The following is an 18,407-nucleotide window of genomic DNA, read 5'->3' on the forward strand; positions in this document are numbered from 1 at the left end:
GTTGGGACACTACCACCGCATCATTAGAGGGTCCCCTTTGACACACCATGCTGGAGCAGCTGAATGGACTTCACCTGTTTGCTTGTTCCCATGTATCCCTCATCTGCTCATTGAAAATGTGAGACCTCCCAAAGCCTCAATTTTTTTTTTCCCCACTTCAGGGATGCCCAAAGCAATGCATAGCAAATGAAATACCTTTGAAGTATAGTCATTCCAGCAATGGAGGGAATTGCTGCTGCCAAAACTGTACACAGCAGGGATGCACAAACAGCCATGAGATAATCTGTTTCTTTTAGTAATTTTGATTGTGTGATACATATTGGCCAGGACACTAGGAGAACTCCTCTACCCTTTTTGGAACAATGCCATGGAATCTTTAAGACCACCGAAGAAGACAAGCAAGACTTTGGCTTAATCCTCATGTGAAAGACAGCACCCTCCAACAGGTTCTCCTTCATGTAGAATTATGGTAGGGTATAAAATATCAGGAAACACACACATTACTGTTTAAAATGCCAGCAATCTACCAGCGCATACTGAGCAATCCCCAAGATAATACATTCCATACTTGAGAGTTGACTTTTCTCTTACAGTGAATTTTAAATTCACTATTAATGGAGCTGCTTTCCTGCACTTTGGGATTTCTCTCCTAGAATAAAACTGATCAAATGTTAAATATATCTGGCAGCAAAATTATAAAACTAAATTAAATACATTTTAATTATAAATTAAATTTTACAATCATTTATCCATATCGCAAGTTTACTTTTAGTTCAATCTTGCATCTCCAATAGTTTTATTTGTATAAGACCTACACAATTTTACTTTTGACACACTAAATATCTGGGCTGCATCAGATTTTAAGCAAGTTTCCAGTTGGTATTTACAGTTGATATTTCCATTTCCCACATCAAACGCGTATGTGGCATCTCTTTATCATTTAAACAATTCACAATCTACTAAGCAGCAGATTATAAACATTTTATAGTGAGGGCTACTTGTGAACTTTAGATTGGGATTGGTCATGTTCATTTCCCAAGAATTAGGATCTTTACAGCCTGAACAAATAATAGGGCACTTTCATGAATTTGAAACTCTGGTGACCATTGAAATTTGGATATATATACACATATATAGACACTCTGCAATCCCTTCCACTCACCTCTTAACCTTCCCTTAAGCTAGTTATTTATTCTGGAACTCCCAGTGTTCTTATGAATCGCAAACCTACCGCTAGTGCACTTGGACAAACCTCCACGATTTTGCCTGAATTTATATATTTTTCTAGTTTCTTTCCTGTTTCCTTTTCTTTTCCTGTTTTCAGCTCATCTAGTCCATAAGATCCATCTCTTATTTTCACAAAATGAGTGCCAATCTTCTTTCCTGTTCCCCATGTTATCTGATATTGCTAATGGTTGTTTCACTTTCCTTTACATTTACCATCATCATTCCTTACCTCCTAAACAACTTACTTTCCTTCAAACCACTGCCCCATCTCCAAATTTCCTTCCCTCTCAAGTCCTTCAGTGTTATTGACTTCCAAAACTGTCCAGGAACTCCATTCTTGAATTGCTCTAATTTTTAACTTTCTAGTTGTCTATCCCTACCATAGTGCCAAATCACCTGTTAAAGTCAGAAGCAACAGTCTACATGACTATGACAATGAAAGGTAAACTTTCCCTCCTTATTTTGTCTGCAGCCACAGTATCATTTACAATGGCTCCTCCTTCATTTCCTGCACCACTACATTTGTTCTCCAAAGATCTGTTTCTGGTGCCATCCTATTTCTCAACTCCATGCTGTCCCTCAGTCACATCATTTGAAAGTAACATGTTGATTTTCACATGCACACTGACGTCAGTTCTTAAGTTCTCCTAGTTACTAAATTTTCAGACTGATGAACTTATTAATTGGAAACAGGAAAAAGCATACGTTTAGTCTCCCTCAAATGCTGCTAGATGTGGGAAAGGATCTAAAGAAGAAAAGAACTATTTGACAATTTGTTGCTAGCTGAGGAGAAACTAAATGTTGGCAAGATTGACATTGTTTTTGGAACAGTAAATACAGTATTGTCACTGAGAGCTGTCACAGAGAGCTGGGGTGGGGGAGAGTCCTTGAATATATTTAAGGCTGAGATATATAGATTTTTGATCAGTCGGGGAATAAAGGTTGTGGGGAAAAGGCAGGAAAATGGATGTTAGGAAGGTCGGATTAGCCATGCTCCTAGTGAATGACAGAGCAGCTCATGGGGCTGAAAGGCCTATTCCTGTTCCATCCAAGCTCAATTCCCTAACTCTTGACTTCACTGCTCTTCCTGGTAATATAGTGATTAATCTTGCCTGTTTGCAACTTCATTGTCACATTTGATTATGAGATGAACTTTTGCCCTCATTTGTGCCAAAAAGAAGATTGCCTGTTGCTACTTTCAGGGCAAAGCCAGACATCACTTCTGAGCCTTCTGCAGAGAAATCCTCATTCGTCCCTTTTCTCATGTCTAGACTTTATCATTTCAATGCAGGCCATTCAGCCCTTCAAGCCTGAACCATCATTCGATACAATCATGGATGATTATGCAATCTCAGTATCCCATTCCCATAGCATTCCCTAAATGCTCTCCAATGTTCCAGTCAGTAAACTTAATGTAACTCAAAACTCTGCTGGCCTTTCTTAAACTACATCAAATGCAATGTATTTATTGCCCATGCTTGCTGACCTACACCAGCTCCTGGTCAAGCAATGAAGTGATGTTAAAATTCTTACCACATTCTCATAGTCTTACTGTCCCTTTTTCCGTAATCTCCTCCTGCTCCACAACTCAAAGTATTTGTGCTTCTTTAATTCAGGCCTCCTGCGCACAATTATTTTAGTGACTTCACCTTTGATGGTTGTCTCTTGTTTCCTAGGTTTCCACATTTCTCTACCTTGCTTTCCTCCTTTTAAGATACTCCTTAAAACCAGCCTCTTTGTCTAAGATTTCAGTCATTTTCCCTAATCACTCTTTATGTCCTAGCTTTATTTTGCATACTTTGTTTTCTAATACTCTGAAGTGCCTTGGGTTATTTTAGTCCCTTAAAAGGTGTTGCATAAAATCAAATTGTAGTGTATTAAAGTTAGTTAAAGAAAATTAATCCAGTCACATGCAATAGACAAACAGATAAAATAACAAGAAACAGTGTATCAAAGTATCAGGAGCCCATGTGTGCTGGAAATTTTGTTCTTTACATATGATCCATTGAATAATTGGATCATAATGCTGGCCAGATGTTGTAGTCCATGTCTCTTGCTGAATTTTACAATCTTACCTTGGAGGCTCTTAACCTGGCATTCAAATTATGCTTTCATGACAAACATATTAAATAGAATTCAACAGGATCTCCACAGCCTTCGAGAGAAGACTTGAAAATTGTGATGAAGCAAACTCTAAGGGACTTTATTTTGATTGAAAGTAAATACATTGCTGTAAATACAGAATTCATTCAGTCCAATTTTGAAAATTGATTCCTGAGTTAGGTGTCCTATGAGGCAAACAAGAAGGTTAATCCATGTGTTGTTAGTGAGCTGTAGTATTGGCTCCTGATAGGCATGATAGAATCCCTACTGTGTGGAAGCAGGCCATTCAGCCCATCAAGTCTACATCCACCCTCCAAAGAGCATCCCTCCAGACCTACCCCATCCCTGTAACACTGCATTTCCACATGGCTAATTTGCCTAGCCTGCACATCCTTGGATAATATGGACAATTTTGCATGGCCAATCCACCTAATCTGCACATCTGTGGACTGTGGGAGGAAACCAGAGCACCAGTAGGAAACCCACACAGATATGGGGAAAATGTGCAAACTCCATGCAGAGAATCACCAAAGGCTATATTCAAACCCGGGTCCCTGGCACTGTATGGCAGCAGTGCTAACCACTGAGCCACACTGCCATCCTGATCAGCATTGTTCTATACTTCTGTGACCTGATTGGCTGGTAGGAATCTGCTCTAAATTTAGAAAGGACACTCCAGGACTAATAAATAAATTAACTTACTGGAGATTAACTAACTAATAACTTAATTAACTGAGTAGAGATGGCCGGGCAGGTAATATGTTGTAGCTGTATGATATGGGAACAGGCAGACCCCATTGCAGGTTGCAGTGACTACATCTGCAGCAAGTGTTATTTGCTGGAGGAACTTCAGCTCAGGATTGGTGAGCTGGAATCTGAGTTTCAAACATTGTGTTACATCCGGGAAGGAGAGAGTTATCTGGTCGCTTTGTTTCAGGAGGCGGTCGCACCTGGTAGATTAAGTACATCAAATTTAGTCAGTGATCAGAGACAGCAGGATGTGACTGCAAATGAGGTAATTAGGGGGAATCCTGAATTCAGGAACGGAGTATCCTCAGCTCTTGACCTTGTCCAACAGGTACGAGGTAATTGCTCCCTGTGAGGATAAGGTAAAGGGCTGTAGGGAGGATGCGCTAACTGACCATTGCACCATGATACAGGAGGCCATTCAAGAGGGGGGGTAACAAAACGACAAGTGGTAAGTGTAGGGGACTCTATAATTAGGGGGATTGATAGCATCCTTTGCAAGCGGGATTGAGATTCCGGAAGGTGTGTTGCCTGCCCAGTGCCAGGGTGAGGGACACCTCTGACCGGTTTGAAAGGATATTGGAGTGGGAGGGCAAGGATCCAGTTGTTGTGGTTCACATTGGGACAAACAACATAGGCAAGATTAGGAAGGAGTACCTGTTTGGGGATTATCAAGAGCTAGGAACAAAATTAAGGAACAGGTCCTCAGGGTTATAGATTCTGGATTATTACCCAAGCCGCATGCAAATTGCCATAGGGATAAGAAAATTAGGGAGGTAAACATATGGCTAAAGGCGTGGTGTGGGCAAGAGGAGTTCTATTTCATGGGGCATTGGCATCAGTTTTGGAACAAGAGGGATCTGTACCATTGGGATGGTCTCCACCTGAACAGATCTAGAACCAGTGTTCTGGTGAAAAGGATGAATAGGGTGGTCACTAGGACTTTAAACTAGTGAAATGGGGGGAAGGGAAGAGGAAAACAACAGGAAATATAATGGTAGATAGAAAAGGAAACAGCAGGTTAACATTTATGCAGGAGAGTTTAAGTATATCAAGGACCATGAAGGAAGTTAAGAGCAAGGAACACTCAGGAGATATTATTAACAGAGATGTTAAAATTCAAAAAGAAGGTATAAAAACTAGCATAAAGGCACTTTGCCTAACTGCTTTGTAGCATTTGAAACAAGGTAGATGAGTTATCAGCACAACTTTTTACAAATGAGTATGATTTGGTAGCCATTTCAGAGACATGGCTGCAGGATGGTCACAACTGGGAATTAAATATCCAGGGATATCAGACTATTCGGAAGGACAGACAGGAAAGTAAGGGAGGTGGTGTTGCTCTGGTATTTAAGGACGACATCAGGGCTGTAGTGAGAGATGATATAAGTTCTATGGAGAATAAGGTTGAATCTATTTGGATGGAAATTAGAAATTCTGCAAAGAAAAAGTCACTGATAGGTGTAATCTACAGGGTAGCAAATAATAACATCACTTTGGGACTGGCAAAAAACAAAGAAGTAATTAATGTCTGTAAAAATGGTACATCAATTATCATGGGGGATTTTAATCTACATATCGATTGGTCGAATCAGGTTGGTCAAGGTGGCCTTGAGGAGGAGTTCATTGAGTGTATCCGCAATAGCTTTCTTGAAAAGTATGTAATGGAACTGATGAGGGAGGAAGCTATCCTAGAACTGGTTCTGTGGAATGAGACATGGAAAATTAATGATCTCATAGTTAGGGATCCTCTTGGAAGGAGTGATCACAGTATGGTTGAATTTAGAATACAGATGGAAAGTGAGAAGATAAAATCCAATAACAGGGTCCTGTGCTTAAACAAAGGAGATTACAATAGGATGAGGGAGTAGTTGGCTAAAGTCAACTGGAAGCAAAGACTTTATGGTGGGACAGTGGAGGACTTTCAAAACAATTTTTCAAAGAGCTCAGCAAAAATATATACCAGTGAAAAGGAAGGACTGTGAGAAAAGGGGTAGTCAGCCATGGATGTCTAAGGAAATAAGGGAGGCTATCAAATTGAAAGATAAGGCATACAAATTGGCAAAGACCAGTGGGAAGCTAGAAGATTGGGAAAACTTTAAAGGTCAACAGAAAGCCACAAAAAAGGCTATAAAGAAAAGTAAGATAAATTATGAGACTAAAATAGCTCACAATCTCTAGATCAATAGTGAAAGGTTCTAAAAATATATAAAAGGAAAGAGTGGCTAAGGTAAACATTGGTGCTTTACAGGATGAGAAGGGGGATTTAATAATGGGAAATGAGGAAATACCTGAGGTATTGAACAGGTATATTGTATCGGTCTTCACAGTGGAGGACACAAAGAACTCGGCAGTAACTGATGGCAAAGAGACTAAGGTAGGTGAGGACCTAGCAAGATTATTATCATAAAAGAGGTAGTTTTAGGCAAGCTAATGGAGCTAAAGGTAGATGCGTCTCCTGGCCCTGATGGAATGCATCCGAAGGTACTAAAAGAGATGGGGGGAGTAATAACAAATGCACTTGTGGTAATTTTCCAAAATTCGTTGGACTCTGAGACAGTTCCAGCTGTTTGGAAAACAACCAATGTGATGCTACTGTTCAAAAAAGGATGTAGACAAAAGATGGGGAATTATAGTCTGGTTAGCTTAACTTCTGTAGTGGGGAAAATGCTTGAATCTACCATTAAGGAAAAAATAGCAAGATATCTAGATAGAAATTGTCCCATTGGGCAGACACAGTATGGGTTCATGAAAGGCAGGTCATGCTTGACTAATTTGCTGGAATTCTATGAAGACACCACGAGTGTGGTAGACAATGGGGAGCCAGCAGATGTGGTGTATCTGAATTTCCAAAAGGCATTCGACAAGGTGCCGCAGAAAAGGCTGCTAAAAAAGATAAAGGTGCGCGGTGTTACAGGCAATGTATTAGCATGGATCGAGGATTGGTAAACTAACAGGAAGCAAAGAGTAGGGATAAATGAGTGCTTTTCTGGTTGGCAAATAGTGACTGGTGGTGTGCCTCAGGGATTAGTTTTGAGACCACAATTGTTTATAATTTACATCGATGATTTGGAGTTGGGGACCATGTGCAGTGTGTCAAATTTTGCAGATGACACTAAGATGAGTGGTAGACCAAAGTGTGCAGAGGACTCTGAAAGTAAGCAGAGGGACATAAATAGTTTAAGTGAGTGGGCAAAGGTCTGGCAGATGGAATTCAATGTTGATAAATGTGAAGTCATCCATTTTGGTAGGAATAAATTGCAGAAGGTTGGTTTGCAGGTAAAACAGGTAATTAAGAAGGCAAATGGAATTTTAACCTTCCTTGCTAGAGGGATTGAGTTTAAAAGCAAGGAGGTTAAGTTACAGCTGTATAGGGTGCTGGTGAGGCCACACCTAGAGTACTGAGTGCAGTTTCAGTCTCCCTACTTGAGAAAGGATGTACTGGCACTGGAGGGAGCACAGAGGAGATTCACTAGGCTGGTTCCAGAGATGAGAGGGTTGGCTTATGAGGAGAGGCTGAATAGATTAGGATTATATTCATTGGAACTTAGAAGAATGAGGAGTTAATCTTATAGAAACATATAAAATTATGAAAGGAATAGATAAGATAGAAGCAGGGAGGTTGTTTCTGCTGGCGGGTGAAACTAGAACTAGGGGGCATAACCTCAAAATTAGGGGAACTAGATTAAGGACTGAATTGAGGAGGAACTTCTTCACCCAAAGGGTTGTGAATCTGTGGAGTTCCCTGCCCAGTGAAGTAGTTGAGGCTCCTTATTGAATGTATTTAAGGCTAAGATAGATAACTTTTTGAATAGTAAAGGAATTAAGGGTTATGGTGAGAGGGTGGTTAAGTGGAGCTGAGTCCATGAAAAGATCAGCCATGATCTTATTGAATGGCACAGCAGACTTGAAGGACCAGATGGCCTACTCCTCCTGGTTCTTGTGTCCTTATGTTCTGATTTCAAATTGTCTTAGAAACTGATCATTGCCTCCAAGTTTCTTTCAGATGTATTGAACTTTTAAATAAGGCAGTTTATTTTGTTTTTTTGATATTTATTTTCAAAGAAGACACACAAGGCAAATGTCGCTGGGAATGTAATTTCTGAGAATATAATTCAGTGACTATCTGGAACATTGCTGTGTGGATGTACTCAGTCCTGAGAGAGATCATAGAACATTGTATTGAAATTTGTCAAGAAACTTCAAACAGGGGCACTTCAAATGAAGGGATATAATCCAAAAACTGAACCGTAATCTCCTGTTGTTGCAAAAATGGAGGCTGATTACCACTTCAGCAGAAACCATCTTCTGTGAGTTATATTGCAGAAGACACTGAAAGTCTGCAGAGGGATACAGATAGTCTAAGTGAGTGGGCAAAGGTCTGGCAGATGGAGTACAATGTTGATAAGTGTGAGGTCATCCATTTTGGTAGGAATAACAGCAAAACGGACTATGTTTTAAATGATAAAAAATTGCAGCACGCTGCTGTGCAGAGGGACTTGGGTGTCCTTGTGCATGAATCACTAAAAGTAGGATTGCAGGTGCAGCAGGTAATTAAAAAGGCAAATGGAATTGTGTCTGCCATTGCTAGAGGGATGGAGTTTAAAAACAGGGAGGCTATGCTGCAGCTGTATAGGGTCCTGGTGAGGCCACACCTGGAGTACTGTGTGCAGTTTTGGTCTCCTTACTTGAGAAGGGATATACTAGCGCTGGAGGGGGTGCAGAGGAGATTCACTCGGTTGATTCCAGAGTTGATTGGATAATGAGGAGAGACTGAGTAGGATGGGATTATACTCATTGGAATTCAGAAGAATGAGGGGAGATCTTATAGAAACATATAAGATTATGAAGGGAATAGATAAGGTGGAGGCAGGGAGATTGTTTCCGCGCGCAGGTGAAACTCGGATTAGGGGGCATAGCCTCAAAATAAAGGGAAGCAGATGTAGGACTGAGGTCAGGAGGAACTTCTTCACCCAAAGGGTTGTGAATCTGTGGAATTCCCTGCCCAGTGAAGTGGTTGAAGCTACCTCGCTGAATGTGTTTAAGGCAAGGCTAGATAAATTTTTGACCAGTAAAGGAATTAAGGGTTATGGTGAGTGGGTGGGTAAGTGGAGCTGAGTCTCAAAAAGATCAGCCATGAACTTATTAAATGGCGGGGCAGGCTCGAGGGGCCGGATGGCCTACTCCTGCTCCTAGTTCTTATATTCTTATATTCTTATATTCCAAACTGCACACATGATATAATGTATGATAAAGCATCTGGGTGAAAGACATATTTGCAATTCCACCTTTCAGAAATACATAAGACAAGTGGTTTTAAAAATAAACTGCAGCAAGGAAGATGTGTGGTCTTTAGCTGTGAACATCAGAACACTCAAAGATCATAAACTAAAGGAGTAGAATTAGGCCATTTAGCCCATCAATCTGCTCTGCCATTTGATTGTGGCTAATATGTTTCTCAAGGTCATTCTCCAGCCTTCTCCTTGTAACTCTCGATCCCCTTACTAATCAAGAACCTATCTATTTCTGCCTTAAAAACACTCAATGACTTGTCTTCCACAGCCCTCTGCAGCAATGAGTTCCACAGATTAATTAGCCTCTGGCTGAAGAGATTCCTCCTCATCTCAATTCTAAAGGGTTGTCCTTTCACTTTGAGGCTGTGTCTTCAGGTCGTAGTCTCTCCTACTAGTAGAAACATCTTCTCCACATCCAGTATATCCAGGCCTCTCCGTATTCTCTAAGCTTCAATCAGATCTCTCCCCAACCTTCTAAACTCCATTGCATACAGACCCAGAGGTGTCAACAGCTCAAAATGTACAAATCCTTCATCCCTGGAGTTATTCTTGTAGATCATAGAAATACCTCCTCTGGATCCCCTGCAATGCCAACACGTCTTTCCTTCGATACAGGGTCCAAAACTGCTCATTATATTCTAAATATGGTCTGAACAGACCCTTTTTCATGACTCAGTCTTATATCTCCTCTCTTGTATTCTAGCCCTCTTGAAGTCAATGCTAGCATTGTATTTGCCTTCCTAACCATCAACTGAACCTATATATTAATCTTAAGAGAATCCTGAACTAGAACTCCGAAGTCCATTTATGCTTCATATTTCAGAAGCCTTCCCCCATTTAAAAAATAGTCTATACCTTTATCCTTCCTACCAAAGTGCATAACCTCACTCTTTCTCACATTGTATTCCATCTGCCAGTTCTTTGCCCACTCTCCTAGCCTGTTCAAATCCTTCTGCAGTCTACCTGCTTCCTCAACACTACCTGTCCCTCCACATATCTTTGTGTCATCTGCAAACATAGCAACAATGCCCTTAGTTTCTTTGTCCAGATCATGAATGTATAACATGAACAGTTGTGGTCCTAATACTGATGGCTGTGGAACTCCACTAGTCATCAGCTTCCATCTTGAAAATGCTCTCTTTATCTGTACTCTCTGCTTACTGCTAATCAGACAATCCTCTATCTATGACAGTATCTTGTCCCTAATATCATGGGCTCTTATCTTATTTAGCAGCCTTCTGTGCGGCACCTTGTGAAAGGCCTTCTGGAAATCTAAATAGATCACATACACTGGCTCTCCTTTATCTAACTTGTTACCTCCTCAAAAGAATTCTAACAGATTTATCAGGCATGACCTTCCCTTGGCAAATTTGTGCTGATTCAGCCACATTTTACCAGGTACTTCTAAGTACTCTGCAAACTCATCCTTAATAATGTACTTTAAAATCTAACCAACAACCAAAGTCAGGTTAAGCAGCCTATAGGTTCCTGTCTTCTGCCTCCCTCACTTCTAAATTGGGGTGTCACATTAACCATTTTCCAGTCCTCAGGGATCCTTCTTGACTCCAGGGATTCCCGAAAGATCACCACTAATGCTTCCACAATGGCCTCAGCTATCTCCTTTAGAGCTCTGAGGCGTAATCCATCTGCTCTGTGTCAATTATCCACCTTTAGACCTTTCAGCTTCCCCGGCACCTTCTCCTTAGTGACAGTCACCACACTCTCCTCTGCCCCTGACTCTCTTGAAGTTCTGTTATATCGCTGGTGTCCACTATGAAGACTGATGCAAAGTACCTAATCAGTTCCTCCACCATTTCTTTGTTCCCCATTACTATTTCTCCAGCCTCACTTTCCAGTCCAATGTCCACTCTTGCCTCCATCTTACCTTTTATATATCTAAAGAAAATCTTGCAATCTTCTTTTATATTACTAACTAACTTAGTCTCCTATTTCATCTTCTCTCCCCTTATTGCATATTTTAGTTATCTTTTGCTGATTTTTAAAGGCTTCCCACTAATCTTCACCACATGGTATGCCTTTTCTTTTGCTTTTATGCTGTCCCTAACTTCCCTTATCAGCCATGGTTGCCTCATCCCCCCCCTTATTTTGTTTCTTCTTCCTTGGGATGAATTTCTACTTTGCTTCCCAAATAACCCCGGAAACTCCCGCCATTGTCATTTCACTGTCTTCCCCTTCCAATCAGCTCTGGCCAGATCCTCCATCATGTCTTTGTAGTTACCTTTACTCAATTGTAATATCATTATATCTGATTCCAGCTTCTCCCTCTCAAACTGCAAAGTGAATTCTATCTTAGCTCTGAAGAAGGGTCCCAACCTGAAATGTCAACTTTCCTACTCCTCTGATGCTGCCTGACCTTCAGTGTTCCTCCAGTTCCACATGGTGTTGATTCCAGCAGACTCTATTTCCTTTGCTGTTTTTTCAAATCTACCCACACACATTCTCCACCTTCTGACTCTATATCACATTTTGCGATTGATTTAATTTCATTTAGTTTCATGCTAATAAGGAAATCCCACTCCCCTCCCCATCTGCCTGTCCTTTCAATAGGACATATATCCTTGAGGCATGGCAGGGGGCTGGAAAGCCCAGAGTGGGACTGTGGTAGTGGAAAGGAAAGTTGGGCTCTTTTTAATCCTATTCTAAATTAATGTGAATGGCACCATGTATTTATAGCAAAGGTACACAATTTTCCCTGTATTTTAACATTGAATACACGTGACAGTAAATGATTCAATTCAATTCCCAGCCCTGATCTCCTTGTAGCCACATGACTGTGATACCCACAACACCGTACCTGGCAATTTCAATCTGAGCTACAAGTTCATTTCGCTTTTATCGTATGCTGTGTGTATTTACGTACAACAGCCTTGCTCCTGCATTGACTGCCCTCTTTCTCAATTTGTTCCCTTATCAGCTGTGCCTGATAGTTAAATTAGTTGTTATCATTAACCAATGAACTAGTGGTTTACTTTTGATGTCACAGTTTTCCGATGGGCCCCTCATCCTGGGCTTAACTTTTCCTGTTTTAAAAAATGAGCCAAAAATAAACAAAAGGCACCTCATCCCCTCTGCACCAATTTCCCACATTGCCTTCAAAATCCCTGGATTATATAATCACTCTGGCTGTGTCCCACTCCAGATGTGATCTCTCCTTCCTGACCATGCACAGCTTACACTTTCAACAGGCCTTTTCTTAAATAGAGCTGACATGAGTCAAGATGACTCACATTTGTTAAGCTTCAATTGTAATTAATACCTATTGAGGCCCTGTTCAGTCTTGAGGTGATTGCCTGACTGATAACTTTCCCTTGTTAACCTTTTCACAAGACGACTGAATTGTAACATTTTAAAACGGAGAAAGGAAAGAAAGATTTACCAGTTCTATTCCCATGTTGCCTCCAAAATCCATGAATTATACATTCACTCAGGCTGTGTCTCACTGTAGGTGGGATCTCTCCTTCCTGATAGTACAGGTAAGGAATATGTCCTCGCTCTGTCACTGGTTGCTGGAAGTAAGTTGCACGTCAACAAATTCACTGCCAAAAAGGAAACAGGACAACTCCCTTTAGCTAACTTGCAGAACCAAGGATCCCCAACAGTTCTACTGATGAAGACAATGCTAACGTAACCATTCAACTAACCATAACCCTAACTATTCAACTTAATGGCTGCAGTGTTTCACTGTCTAGTCAAATAAAGTCAGACCAAAGAGTGATTCATACAACAAAAACGGAAGTTACTGAAAAAGCTCAGCAGGTCTGGCAGTATCTGTGAAGCAGAAATCAGTGTTAATGTTTCGGGTCCAGTGACTCTGTTCTGAAGAAGGGTTACCGAGCCCGAAACGTTAACCTTGATTTTTTTTCTTCACTGATGCTGCCAGACCTGCTGAGCTTTCCTGGCAACTTCTGTTTTTGTTCCTGATTTACAGCATCCACATTTCTTTTGGTTTTTATTTAGTGATTCATATAACTTTTTTTCTGTAATATGTTTCCTCCCTTCTTATTTATAGTCTGTGAGTATGTGTATTGCATTTTATGACTTTTCCTTACATTTTGGTAACTAATAAACACATTATTTTCTTAACCCAAGAAAACCTGGTACAATTTGCACCTTTTGAAACAAATACATAAGAACTTCATAGTTCTCATTAGGGGTGGCATGATGGCTCAGTGGTTAGCACTGCTGCCTCACAGCGCCAGGGACCTGGGTTTGATTCCAGCCTTGGGGTGACTGTCTGTGTGGAGTTTGCATATTCTCACTGTGTCTGTGTTTCCTCCCACAGTCCAAAGATGTGCAGGCTAGGTGGATTAGCCATGCTAAATTTCCTATAGTGCCCAGGTTATACATGGGAAATGCAGGGGTAGAGGAATGGGTCTGGGTGGGATGCTCTTTGGAAGGGTGGTGTGGACTTGTTGCCAAATGGCCTGTTTTCACACTGTAGGGGTTCTATAATCTAAGAAGTTACTTCAGAGAATCCCAACAGTGCAGATAGAGGCCATTCTGGGAAACTGGGGAAGGTATTAAAGGGAGAAATGATTCCTTATGTTAAGATATGCTCATTGTGAATCAACTGAGATGAGCTTGCTTGAATAAAGAAGTGGAGCGAGTTTCTTCCTCTTCACCTCAGAGTTAAATGATTTGGGGAATCCTGTCCTGAATCATAATGAATTTGGCACCCTTGCCTGGGGACCAGTTGTGCCAAAATTATTAGCTTCTCATTCATTACAAATATACGTAATCTTGAAAGGAAGATGACATTGAATACATGCTGGGCCTGGAAGTGCTCTGAAGTACAAAAATGTAAATTTGCCTTGATTTCAGACCAGGCAAAGGTCATAGTTGGGCATTCCCATTATAGTTAAGGTAAATTGCTTTTGCATGGTCAACAAGAGGTGGTATTTCCATTAGTAATTATAAGTATAATTATATGCAGACAAATATAATTTTCAATATAATCCCTTAATTGCTTTATTAAAACTCAATTCCAGATTGTCAAAATGAATGTAATCATTCATTGCATCAATGCAACATGACACAAGATGAAAAAAATTATTAGGTTCCCAAATCACAGTAAAACATTGAACTTCTACATGTTGTCAGACTAGGTTTTTCTCAAAATGATGCATTTCTTTTCATTATTTTCTTTCAATCCCATGATAGTTATCAAGGGATAAAAAAGGTTAATCACCTTCATATTTTTTTCATTTATGCAGATTGGGTGGAATGTTTAGACATGGCATAGAAAACATATCTGATAACATGATTCAGGCAGTATTGAACTATAAGTTTATATTTATAACTTGTGTCTGAAAATTCAGAGCTATCATGTTTGAACTCCTCTACATGAATGTTGAGGCCTAAGGTCCATTAATTTTAATACTTGTCTCTGATTTACAACAAATGGCATAGTAAGAGCAGTCAGCAAAGAATAAATGAAGTTTGGACCATTGCTAACATCACAGTGACCCTCAGCTCACTGAGGGCAGGAGACAAGAGATTAATGGGCAGGTAGGGGGCCCAAAAGTTGGACAGAGAACTGGAGATCAGGGAACTACTTCTCTTCCTTAATAGTTCCACATTCAGATACTTTCAAAAACTTACCTTTTTGAAATAATCCAAGTTCTGGTGTTATTGAATTTATCCAGCATTGGCCATATTTATTGGTGGAGGCCTTAAATAGGTATTGGTGTTCATATTCGTCGAAGCAAAGGTATGGAATGTTGTTTCAAACATGGTCACTGTATTCCTTTTTCTACCAATCCCAATATACTGGGCAACACATCTCCAATTGGAAACATATACACAAAAGTGCCTGCTTATTATTCCTGCCACTAGCACCCAAAAAAAATGGCATTGCACTGCCAAATGTCTACAATATTAATGTTTGTGAATAGGTAAGATCCATCAGATTCAAAAAGTCTTCGGGAAAACTGTAAAGTTTAGTGCAAGCAATGAAGTACTCTTGAGTGTTGAATGAACAAATCCTAATTGAAAGGATATTTCATGAGTATTGTCATAAGATGGTAGTATCATTGTCATAAGGTGGTAGTATCATTGTCATTGATAGATCTGACCACACCGAGATCAGAAGAGAAAAGTCAAAAGTTCTCAAGTAAGTTCAATTCTGCAAAAATAATTAGTCAAGTTCCATTTTGTCCCCTGTTTAATGTAGAACAGTGAAATTCTGCATTCTGGTTGACTTCTGTAGAAAAAAATTACACACTGTTATTATATAGATTACATTTTTCAACTTCAATACCTAAACTGCTGTGTTTTAAACATCTAGAGTGTTGTGTTTCTTTTTTCAAATTTGTTCATGGAATGCAGCCATCACTGGATGTCTGCATTTTTTTACCAACCCTAATTGCTCAGGGCCCGATAAGAGTCAACTACGTTGCTGTGGTCTGGAGTTACATGTAAACCATGTAAGGATGCCGGTTTGCTTCCCCAAAGGACTTTAGTGAGCCAGATGACATAGTGACATGGTAACCACTGGGCAAGGTTTTTATTGAATCCAAATGTCACCATCTGCCATAGCGATTCACACCCATAATCCCAGAAAACTAGTTTGGGGCCATGGATTACTAGTCCAGTGACATTACCACTACGTCACCACCACTTCTCCTCAGTGGTCTCCCCATTCATATTCATTCATCTTTGTGCCTTTATAGAATTTACATTATTGGAACAATCGGTTCTCGAACAAATCTTTAACCAAATTTAAGTTTCCATGAGAGTTCTGTTTAACTCTGACCTGGAATCTCTGACTGCTTTCAGTAAGGATCCCTTGGACCTGCCTGGCTAGACCTGACGTGACTGCTGTGTTTACAGCTCTCTGACTAACGAGATGTGATTCCCTAACTGCTAATGCTCATTCTACAGGACTGACCATTGCCCAGTCCCCACTCCACTGCTCTCCAAGCCCAGGCAGACCAATCCCTACTGACAAGTAGCGTGGATGTGTTTCTGCACAAAAGATCAGCTCAATGTGAGAGCCTCGCTGATAGCGAGGGTCTGGTTGGAGTATCAATGTGCAAACTACGTGAGGCATGTCAGGGGATGGATTTTGTGAGCATGCAGGTAGGAGTCAAGTGGAGTGAGTGCTAAGACAGTATGTGAGCAGTCCTGACATGCAGTCTGCCCCAATCCGTGTGCTGGGTACCTGCCATAAAGCAAAGTGTCCATGCTGCCGCAGTGTTTCATTGCTGGTTGCTGATGTGTCCTGCAACGTAGACCAGTATCCTGTGGGCAGGTCGCAGAGAGGTTATCATGATGGTCGTTAGGGGCTAGGCGATGTCGGCTGCTATGTCCGTGGATGAGGACAAATGTGGCTGGTGTCCGTGTGTCGTGTCCTGAAATGCTGTTTTGTGCCAGGCAACCCGCAGGCCCCTCACAGCCAGCAGAGAACTGAAGTCATCAGGTACCCGCTCTGATTGTCATATTGAGATTTCTTGACATCATACTTGCTTGGTGTATCTAGTAAGATAGAAAGCTGAATATTGCCGAGGTTTTATAATGTTAACCATACGTTTAATGAGCTATAAAGCCCCTGAATCAATAATATGTTGCTGCCTAGCAAGAAACCCACCTTGCCACTTGGTAAAAGCATAAAAGATGGCATGAGATGCTGTCAGCTTTGAGATGGGGCAACTGGACTTCTTGCAACAATTTAGCTTGTATTTGATTAAGTTTAGATGGTTTAAAAGTGATCTAATGGATGTGTTAAAAATGATCAAGGAATTTGATGAGTTGGGTACAGAGATTTTAAGAATTAGGATGTATCTGGTATATTTATGTGAACCTCTTCCATTGGGCAAGAGATAGAAAAATTTGAAAACACATACCAACAGATTCACAACCAGCTTCTTCCCCGCTGTTATCAGACTTATGAACGGATCTCTCCTACACTGGAGTTGATCTTTCTCTGCACCTTCTCTGTAGCTGAAACATTATATATTGCATTCTGATCTATTATACTGACATACTTATTTAATGTATGATGTGTCTGGACAGCATGCAAAACAATACTTTTCACTATATCTTGGTACATGTGACAATAATAAATCAAATCAAATCTAATCAAGTCAGAGAGAGGCAGCTGTCATTAGTTAAATCTCACTGGCAATTATAACCAATAGGAGATACTGAATAAATTGTTAAAATAAGAGAGAACTCTTCAAGTAGTACTGCCGGGTTTAAATGTTTCCTCACTCAAGACTCTTGAGAACTCTGAAAGCAAGAATTTTCAGAAGCAGTGAGCAAATCGATATATCAGTATGACAGAAAGAAAGATTTCCCTTCAGAACATGTCCTCTCTGTCACACAGAAATCTCTGTTCGTTGGTGGCCAATCAGACTGATATCAGACTCGGGGACCGCTTTGCAGAACACTTACGCTCGGTTCGCAACAAACAACTGCACCTCCCAGTCGCGAACCATTTCAACTCCCCCTCCCATTCCTCAGACGACATGTCCATCCTGGGCCTCCTGCAGTGCCACAACGATGCCACCCGAAGGTTGCAGGAACGGCAACTCATATTCCGCTTGGGAACCCTGCAGCCCAATGGTATCAATGTGGATTTCACAAGTTTCAAAATCTCCCCTCCCCCCACCGCATCCCAAAACCAGTCCAACTCGTCCCTGCCTCCCTAACCTGTTCTTCCTCCCACCTATCCCCTCCTCCCACCCCAAGCCGCACCTCCATCTCCTACCGACCAACCTCATCCCGCCCCCTTGACCTGTCCGTCCTCCCTGGACTGACCTATCCCCTTCCTAACTCCCTACCTACACTCACCTTTCCTGGCCCCATCCCCGCCTCTTCGACCTGTTTGTTTCCTCTCCACCTATCCTCTCCTCTATCCCTCTTCTATCCGCCTCCCACTCTCTCCCTATTTATTTCAAAACCCCCTTCCCCTCCCCCTTTTCTGATGAAGGGTCTAGGCCCGAAACGTCAGCCTCTCTGCTCCTATGATGCTGCTTGGCCTGCTGTGTTCATCCAGCCCTGCACCTTGTTGTC

General features: G+C 41.0%; 1 pseudogene; it reads right to left on the bottom strand.

Moving 5' to 3' along the window:
• LOC109917600 overlaps positions 1-18,407 on the bottom strand; it is a 58,590-nt pseudogene that overhangs the window by 2,124 nt on the left and 38,059 nt on the right.

This window comes from Rhincodon typus, chromosome 1, assembly GCF_021869965.1.
Source record: "Rhincodon typus isolate 14 chromosome 1, sRhiTyp1.1, whole genome shotgun sequence".
Classification (NCBI taxonomy): domain Eukaryota; kingdom Metazoa; phylum Chordata; class Chondrichthyes; order Orectolobiformes; family Rhincodontidae; genus Rhincodon; species Rhincodon typus.